The sequence below is a fragment of the Equus caballus genome, chromosome 21 (genome assembly GCF_041296265.1).
Source record: "Equus caballus isolate H_3958 breed thoroughbred chromosome 21, TB-T2T, whole genome shotgun sequence".
NCBI classification, from domain to species: domain Eukaryota; kingdom Metazoa; phylum Chordata; class Mammalia; order Perissodactyla; family Equidae; genus Equus; species Equus caballus.
The window spans coordinates 40,927,375-40,935,778 of record NC_091704.1 but is presented as its reverse complement, the minus strand read 5'-3'; the positions used below and the strand labels follow the sequence as shown (position 1 = coordinate 40,935,778).

Here is an 8,404-nt window from a genome sequence, read left to right as displayed (position 1 = left end):
TTTTTTTTCCATTAGATGAACTTTTATTAAGCCTTATAGTTTACAACATGAGGCTAGAGGACAATCAGTTCTCCTTAACCAATATTTCACCAAGCTGTAGTAAAATATTTTAAACTTCAGGGATTTATAAGGGATTAAATTTCTTCGAAGTTGAGGATCAAGTAAATAAGTCTTAATTTAACTCCCTGAATTTTCCAGTTGAATCTTCCCTTATAATAGTAACTAGCTCTAGTTCGTTACAGAAGTTTCCTCAAGTCCATTTTTTTATTGTCGCTGATGTCTCCGGATCTGAAGCACTGCTGTTTCAATCAACATCCACTAATTCCACTTCAAAAATGAGTTTTCATTTGGTGTAACTTGGGCATCAGGCTGTCCTTTCTTTCCAGGAACCCATTCGGGTTCAGTCCCCAGTGGAGCCTTTTCTCCTAAGACTTCATCCAATCCTCTGATAATTTTGCCTATTCCAACCTTAAAATTTACAAGGCTTGGTGCTTTTCTTCTTCTTTGAACTTGTTTGAATATTAGTATCAGAAACAGTGCCATCGTGTCTTACTCTTGTATATCAGCAGTGAACAACATCTCCCTTTTTGGGAAAGTTGGTTTCATCTCCTTTTTTAAGGACAGATTTTGTATATTTCGGTGGACCCCCATTCAGAGACTCTTCAAACTTGATTTCTTCCGGTTTATCTTCAGTAAGCTTCCAATTTTTCACCTCCTTGCACACGTTACTTAGACTTTCAGTACCCTTGAAACGCTTGCTTTCATAGAGATGGTTATAGGCTGTAACCAAATGGTCCTTGTTAGCTGTTTTAGCCACATTTTTAAAGTTTCTTAATAACATGTTCTGCAAGAAATGATTCTGGGCTGTTGTCCTGTAGAAACTTGATAATGTCCGTCTCAGGCAGGCACTCCATCGGCCAAGCCCTCTGCAGAAGGGCGGCTGCCATCTTCTCCCGCTGCCCCCGCTTCACTGACCAGAATAAAACCTCTTGAGATCAGCATGGGCCTCCCAGTCACTAAATCTAACGTCTGAATTTACTCTGGCCTCATGTATTTCAAATTCTCTGAAGTGTTTGATGATACTAATTGCCTTTTTCTCCCTCTTCTGGTTTGACTTGCAAAATATAAAAACCCATCTGGTTTTCCTCCCATTTTTCTAGTGGTTCTTTTTCCTTACGGTCTTACTTTTCCCTTTTATACACCCATCCAAATGTTTTTCCTCTTTCAAACTACCCCCTTGAAATCAGTTCTCAAGCCTTGGAGCATATTAGAATTGCCTTGGGAGTTAAAATCACTATGCAGGCTACACTTCAAACCAATGTAATTAGACTTTCCCAGAGTGGGAACCAGGTATCGTGCTCGTTCATTTGAAAATTTCTTAGAGATTCCAATGAGTAGTGATGGTTGAGAAAAAAATGATGCACTTTACTATCCAAAGTGTGGTCGTCAGACCATGAGTTTGGGCATCTCCTAGATGCTTGTTAGAAATACAGAATCTCACACCCCACCTCAGACATATGGGACAAAAAGTGCATTTTTGAAATCCCAGATATTCATATCCACATTAAAATTTGAAAGATACCAATGTGTATTATTAAATTTAGCACTTGTCCTAACTTATCTCCTATGTTCTAATGCTATGTTTCTACTGTCATTTGCTTGTGGAATATCTTACCTGTGTGTTCCAGTGAAGACCTCAAACTCAGCTTACGCTTAGAATGGAACTAATATTCTTTCCAACCATGAATTAGCATTTTTCTCTGAGTCTTTATCCACTAATAATATCTCTGTTCATCATGGCTTCATACTTTATAAAATAATTCTTATTTTTTTAATTTTCTTTCACACACTGTCTCAAAATCTTCTTATATTATGCTCTTCCGTATCTCTCAAGTTTTATTCCTTTCCGTTTACAACAGCAGTTCAGACATCATTACCTCTCACTGAATTTTTGAGATAGCTTCCTATCTGATCTTATTGCCTTCAGTTCTTCCCCATTTCAATTTATGGTGCACAGTTAGATTAATCTTCCTAACACACACCACTATCAGCTGAGAAAGAGGTCAGCCCAAAATTAATGACCTTTAGAAGAGATTTCACGTCTTACCTGAAAAACTCACTCATAAACTTCACTTTAGTGGAATTATAATCTACCATTTTAGTGATCAGAATAAAGTAATTTTCACATTTTCTAGTTTCTTTGGAGATGGAAAATTGGTGATCATAAAACATAGTGCAGATTGGCAAAATCTAAAACAGTCAAATCACAGACTCATGTCTTTGAGACAAGGGCAATGTCCTTTGAGAGCAAATATAACAATAATAAATTATCTTCACTTTCTATTAATTTAGAAAGAGCCCTCTATGCTTGCCATTTGATTTAGTTCTTTCCATCATTTATAATTCAAATAAGAAAGAAATTAACATTTCTAATCACAGCTGAAAGTACTTCATGTATTTCCTCAGCAACATAATATAATGCAATTAGTTGTCAGATGATGTCATTTTAATAAGTTTGAAACTTTTGTTCAACCAGTAACCATGCCTTGTAAGAACAATTAAATTATCTCAGAATTCAAATATTAATGTAGTTTTCCACTTATCTTAGCCTTTACTTTTTTAAAATAGAATAAACTCAAGCTCCAGGAGATGATACTTCTACTTCTTTGTAATGTTTATGCTCAATTTAAAGAAGGAAGCAAGACATTCTTAACAGAAAAGCATGCTTAAATTTTTAAAATGAGAAATTTTAAAAGTTTTTAAAGGAAAGTGTTTACAGAATTCCAGAAACTAAATTTGTAAGTGTGTTTACTGGAGGAGGGGTTGGTGGAAGGATAAGAGGAAGGATAAAGATTAGTTAATACTAAAATAATTTCATTTCGATTGATTTTCAGCTGCACGGTGCTCTTGCATGGCTAGTAGTTATATAATCTATTACTCAGAAAATTGCAATAGAAAAGTCATGGGTCCTTGGAACTGCTTTTGAGTCCATGAAGAAACTTGGACAGATTTGCCCTCCATTTAATTCTGTTTCCTGATGGGCAAGAATGCTTCTTGAATTCTCAGGAATACTGTGAGAATACACATTTAGATACTCCTACAGAGGAAAGCAATTAACTTCAAGGCATAAACATTTTATACATTGTTTTTTTAACTTAGGAAAAAATAATTGGCTCCAAAAAAAAAACGTTTCATTAGCTGTGCATTTTTACTCATTGCTTAAATTATAGGACTAATTCATTCCCATTTCCAGTGGTTATAAACAGATCTTGTTCATTTAACTGACTAACGAATGATAATATAGCATAAACCTTTGATTGCTACAGACACTGTAGGCAGCAGATGTTTAAAAAAGCGAAACCACAAATTCTAACCAACAACAATTGAAAGGGTGAGTCCTCTTTTGAGAAGAAATTGCAACAGCATTTTTGGAATCTGCTTTGCCCCAAACCCTGCAAAAAATTTTAAAATATGAAGTTTCATAGATACTAAAACAAACAAACAAGTCTCTTTTCAATTCTGTGGGAATTTGAGTGAAACTTTAATTAGCAAAGTAATGAGCATATGCTTGAGTTATGGGATCAAGTGGGCAGTGATGGGGTCTATGACAATTGTAATTTTTTTTTTTTTAAAGATTTTATTTTTCCTTTTTCTCCCCAAAGCCCCCCGGTACATAGTTGTATATTCTTCGTTGTGGGTCCTTCTAGCTGTGGCATGAGGGACGCCACCTCAGCGTGGCCTGATGAGCAGTGCCATGTCCGCGCCCAGGATTCGAACCAATGAAACACTGGGCCGCCTGCAGTGGAGCGCGTGAACTTAACCACTCGGCCACGGGGCCAGCCCCATGACAATTGTAATTTTTATTGTTAACTATTGTACACAGACCACACTGGGTGAATGTAAAGATTAAGCAGAAGGGTAAGGGGGGCTGGAGTCATTGGTATGGAAGGGGAGATGGTTGCCTTTGATGCCATGTTGATGACAAAGAAGAAGAGAATGTCCTGGCTTAGTTTATTGAGTTTTATTTGGAACCTACCATACTGGTGGTCTGAGTGAGGAGAAGCCTGGGTTTAGACGCTTCTGTGTAATGAAGGAAAGTTTTCCTTCCCAAACAAATATATGAATTGATATGAACAGTGCTTTTATCCTTTGAAGTATGAAGAAGGAATGTTTTGATTGCTTGTCTTGCCAATCAAGTTTTATTGGGTTCAAAGGCCCTAGGTTAGAGAGGTGTAAGAGACAGATAATGAAGGGAAGGTGACAGCATCGGAATTCTCCTCATCCCCACAGATTCAGAAGTTTCAAAGATCTGAAACTGAGGGAACTGTTTTCTTGCCTTCTTTATGCTGCTTATGGGCTCCTGCAATTGGAGACCATACAGCACACAGAGAAGGGCAGAGCTAAACTTTTCACACCTCGGATCTAGAAAACAGTGTCATCTCCTCCTGGAAATGTGGAGGAACAAGTGAAGCAATGGCAGCACTGACTTGGGCTAGAAAATGGCAAGGAAGCAGTGACTGCCCAGAGGGTATGAGCAACCATGGCTCTGAAGTGTTTAAGTGCACTGTCAAGTTGTACCAAGAGGCCAGACAGAAGAACATTCCACGCACCTATTCTGGGCACATATGTGCCTTAACTCTGAAGAGCCACTGAAATGTTTGGGGATCTGGGCTCCTTAGTAGATAAGCATAGAGTTATTCATGTGTACTCAGGTACATAGAGACTCATACTCATCAGTTTTGAATATAAAAATAAAAAATAAACTGTGCCTCTATTCACTGATGAAACCCCAAACACTCAGCTTCACACGTTCTTTGGTTAACAGTTCTCTGTCCTTACCTTCTCCTTGTCTTGTAAATGTCAAGACAAAGTAATTGCTGCTCTTTCAGCAGCCACCACCTACCATACCCTACGTAGAATCCTAACAAAGTGCTTGCAATTTGTCTGAGGAGAGCAGATAAGTGACATTTTCTAAATTTAGTTTGAATCACTTTTCTTCGACACATACTGCCTTGACAAAAACAAAAGGACCAGACAGAAAATGTTTCTTCCAATGTACAGCTTGATTGGAATTGCCAATTTTCCAAAGGAGAAATTCAGATGTGTTGTTGACCCCTCTCTTCCCTCGATTCATACATCTGTTCATTCAGCATATCTTACTGACTCTGCTTCCTGGGTATTGCTTGGTTCCCTCCCTTCTCTACCCTCACTGTCACTACCTCAACCCAAGTCCTTAAATTCTCTTCTCTTGAATACTCTATGGGTTTTCTAACTGGACACGATATTTTCAGCTTATCTTTCCCGTGAATCATATACTTTATTTTACAAAAAACCAAAAATCCCAAATTCTATTTCTCTGATTAAACTAAAACCCAAACTAAAACCAAACAAAGCAAATACAAACCTTCAAAGACTTCATAACGCCTGGAGAATAAAATCCGAACCTGTAACTTAGACTAAAGCCATATCCCAATCAGCATTTTATTCTTTGTGCTCCCAGGTTTAGAGTAGAGTTTGAAATACAATAACACTTTGTAATTATTTATTGACGTTATGTAAGGATGAATTCAAAAGATCTGGGGTCCTACGAAGTCTACCCACTTAATATTTCTTCTACTATGTACTTCTCTTTATCCAAACTTCAACTGTCTTAATCTCATATGAAGCCATGTGATTTAGGTACCTCTCCTTATAAAATAGCCAACGCAGAGTTAGAAAGTAATTATGTTCGGGAGCTGGCCCCGTAGCGGAGTGGTTGGGTTCGCACGCTCCGCTGCAGGTGGCCCAGTGTTTCCTTGGTTCGAATCCTGGGCGCGGACGTGGCACTGCTCATCAAGCCACTCTGAGGCAGCGTCCCACATGCCATAACTAGAAGGACCCACAGCGAAGAGTGTACAGCTATGTTCTGGGGGGCTTTGGGGAGAAAAAGGAAAAAATAAAATCTTTAAAAAAAAAGTAATTATGTTCCAACATGGAAAGAACTACATAGAGATTATTAAATGGTTATTAGTATATTCCGATATATACATAAATATAGATAGGTAGATAGAGAAATAAATATTGATAGAAGAAAGGGAAGAAAAGAAGGAAGGGAGAAAGACAGACAGAGCAAGAAAGTATTGTGTTTACTATTTAGTTCTTACTAGCATCAAGTTGAGTGTATTGCATTTTTGGGCCCTGTGCTGAAATCTTATGTTTATCTCTCATTTTGTCAAAATGCAGAAACAGATTTGTGATGCTGTGATAGAAATAATCAGTCAGTTAAAAGTAAAAAAAATTACTTGATATAAGTGATATATTTAGATAGAAATTTCAGTAGGAGGAAGACTAACTTGAAAGCCAGAAAATCTAAGTTTTAGTCATGTCTTTGATACTTATTTACTCTAAGAACTTGAAAAATTACTATATCATTATTTTTTTATTATTTAGTTTTGTTAATAATAAGCAGTTATTTTTGAATCTATTATTTGAGGCTCAATTGCTTAATTGATGAAATAAGATATTAATGCCTGCTTCATCTTTTGATATCCATGGTTTGATACTATGAAGATCAAATCAGATAAAGAAAACAAAATACTGAGAAAACTGTAAAGTACTACAGAAATTTATTATTTTCTCCACTCATTCAACCATTTAATAGCTAAATTAAAAAGAGTTTAGTTAGCATATTAAAAAATAGTATTTCACAGTGTTTTCAGAAGTTTCTTATGTATCTATGGCAACTTGGAAATTAATTTTTTTATAATGCTCTTCTGGGGATTTTCTTATAAGGAAATTAATTGTCGAGCATATTTCCATTCTCAGTCTTCTCTCTAGGGGCAAGATGCAGTAAAAGTTATGCTGATATATATTAAAAGATAGCATTTAAAAAATGGAATACTTTGAATCGACATGAAATGAAAATCTTTTAGCAATTTTTTTGTTTTGTTAAATATTTTATTACTATGTGCCTATGAAACAATACCTCTCTTCAGAGTTAATGTTCTACTTTGTTGGATTTTATTACATTTGTTTTATTCTGCATATCTTTGAAGAGTGTATGTAAAAATAAAACAAATTTTCTTAGAGAATTTGATTTATGGTGAAGGGCGGTAAATTCGTAACTATCTAAATATGTTCTAGCACCTATGACTCTATTTTAATGTGCATTTCTCTCTCACAGTCACTTGAATTACTGCTTTCTGACCTACATATATTTTATGGGAAATAATGGGCTAAATCACAGCTGGTAACTCAGTCCCCTTTTCAAACTCAGTGACCCAGGATGTGTATCTCCTTGATTTATTACACACAAATGGAAAATAACAAGTGGTAGTTAAGTTTCTCAGAGTTTTGTGAACAATCCAAAGTGTGTTGTTATTTCCTGTAAGGTCATAAGTAGCAGAGCAGATGTTATTATTCCCATTTCACAGGTGGTTGTTCCTGGATAGTCTAGATACTGTCTGACTGATGCTCACAATAGCACATGGGACCTTCAAAGGGAAGTGAATCAGATTTCCCAAAGTCTTTTTTGTAAACAATGCTGCTATTTACTAGCTGTGTAACCTTGAGTAACCTCACAGTCCCTGTGGGCATCAACTTTCATATCTTTAAAACAAGAGATTTAGAAGATAATTGTTAAGGTCTCTTCCAACTTTAAAATTTTACATATTTAATCAAAAGTCTCCCCAAATACAAAAGTCCAGGACCACATGGCTTCCCTGGTAAGTTCTACCAAACATTCAAAGGAGATTTGACACCTATCCTTCTCAAAATCTTCCAAAAAATTGAAGAGGAGAGGAAACTTCCTAGCTCATTCTAGGAGGCCAACCAAAACCAGACAAGGACAACACACAAAAAAGAGAATTACAGGTCAATATCACTGATAACATAGATACAAAAACCCTCAACAAAATACTAGCAAATTGAATACAACAATACATTAAAAAGATCAAACACTATGGTCAAGTGGGATTTATTCCAGGGATGCAGGAATGGTTCAACATGCAAAAATGAATCAACATGATATACCACGTTAACAAAATGAAGAATAAAAACCACATGATCACCTCAATAGATGCAGAGAAAGCATTTGACAAGATATAGCATCCATTTAGGATAAAAAACAAATAAAATGAGTATAAAAGGAAAGTACCTCAACATAATAAAGGCCATATAAGACAAACCCACAGCTAACATTATACTCAATGGTAAAACCTGAAATCTATCCCTCTAAGAACAGGAAGAAAACAAGGATGCCCACTTTCACCACTTTTATTTAGCACAGTATTGGAAGTCCTAGCCAGAGCAATCAAGGAAGAAAAAGAAATAAAAGAGATGCAAATTAGAAAGGAAGAAGTAAAACTGTCACTATCTGCAGATAACTGATTCCATGTGTAGAAAACCCTAAAGAATCCACCAAAAA

At 36.2% G+C, this 8,404-nt stretch overlaps 1 pseudogene; it reads right to left on the bottom strand.

Moving 5' to 3' along the window:
• Positions 1 to 304: 304 nt before the first annotated feature.
• Positions 305 to 947, bottom strand: LOC100066564 (peptidyl-prolyl cis-trans isomerase FKBP3 pseudogene; annotated as a pseudogene).
• Positions 948 to 8,404: the final 7,457 nt, after the last annotated feature.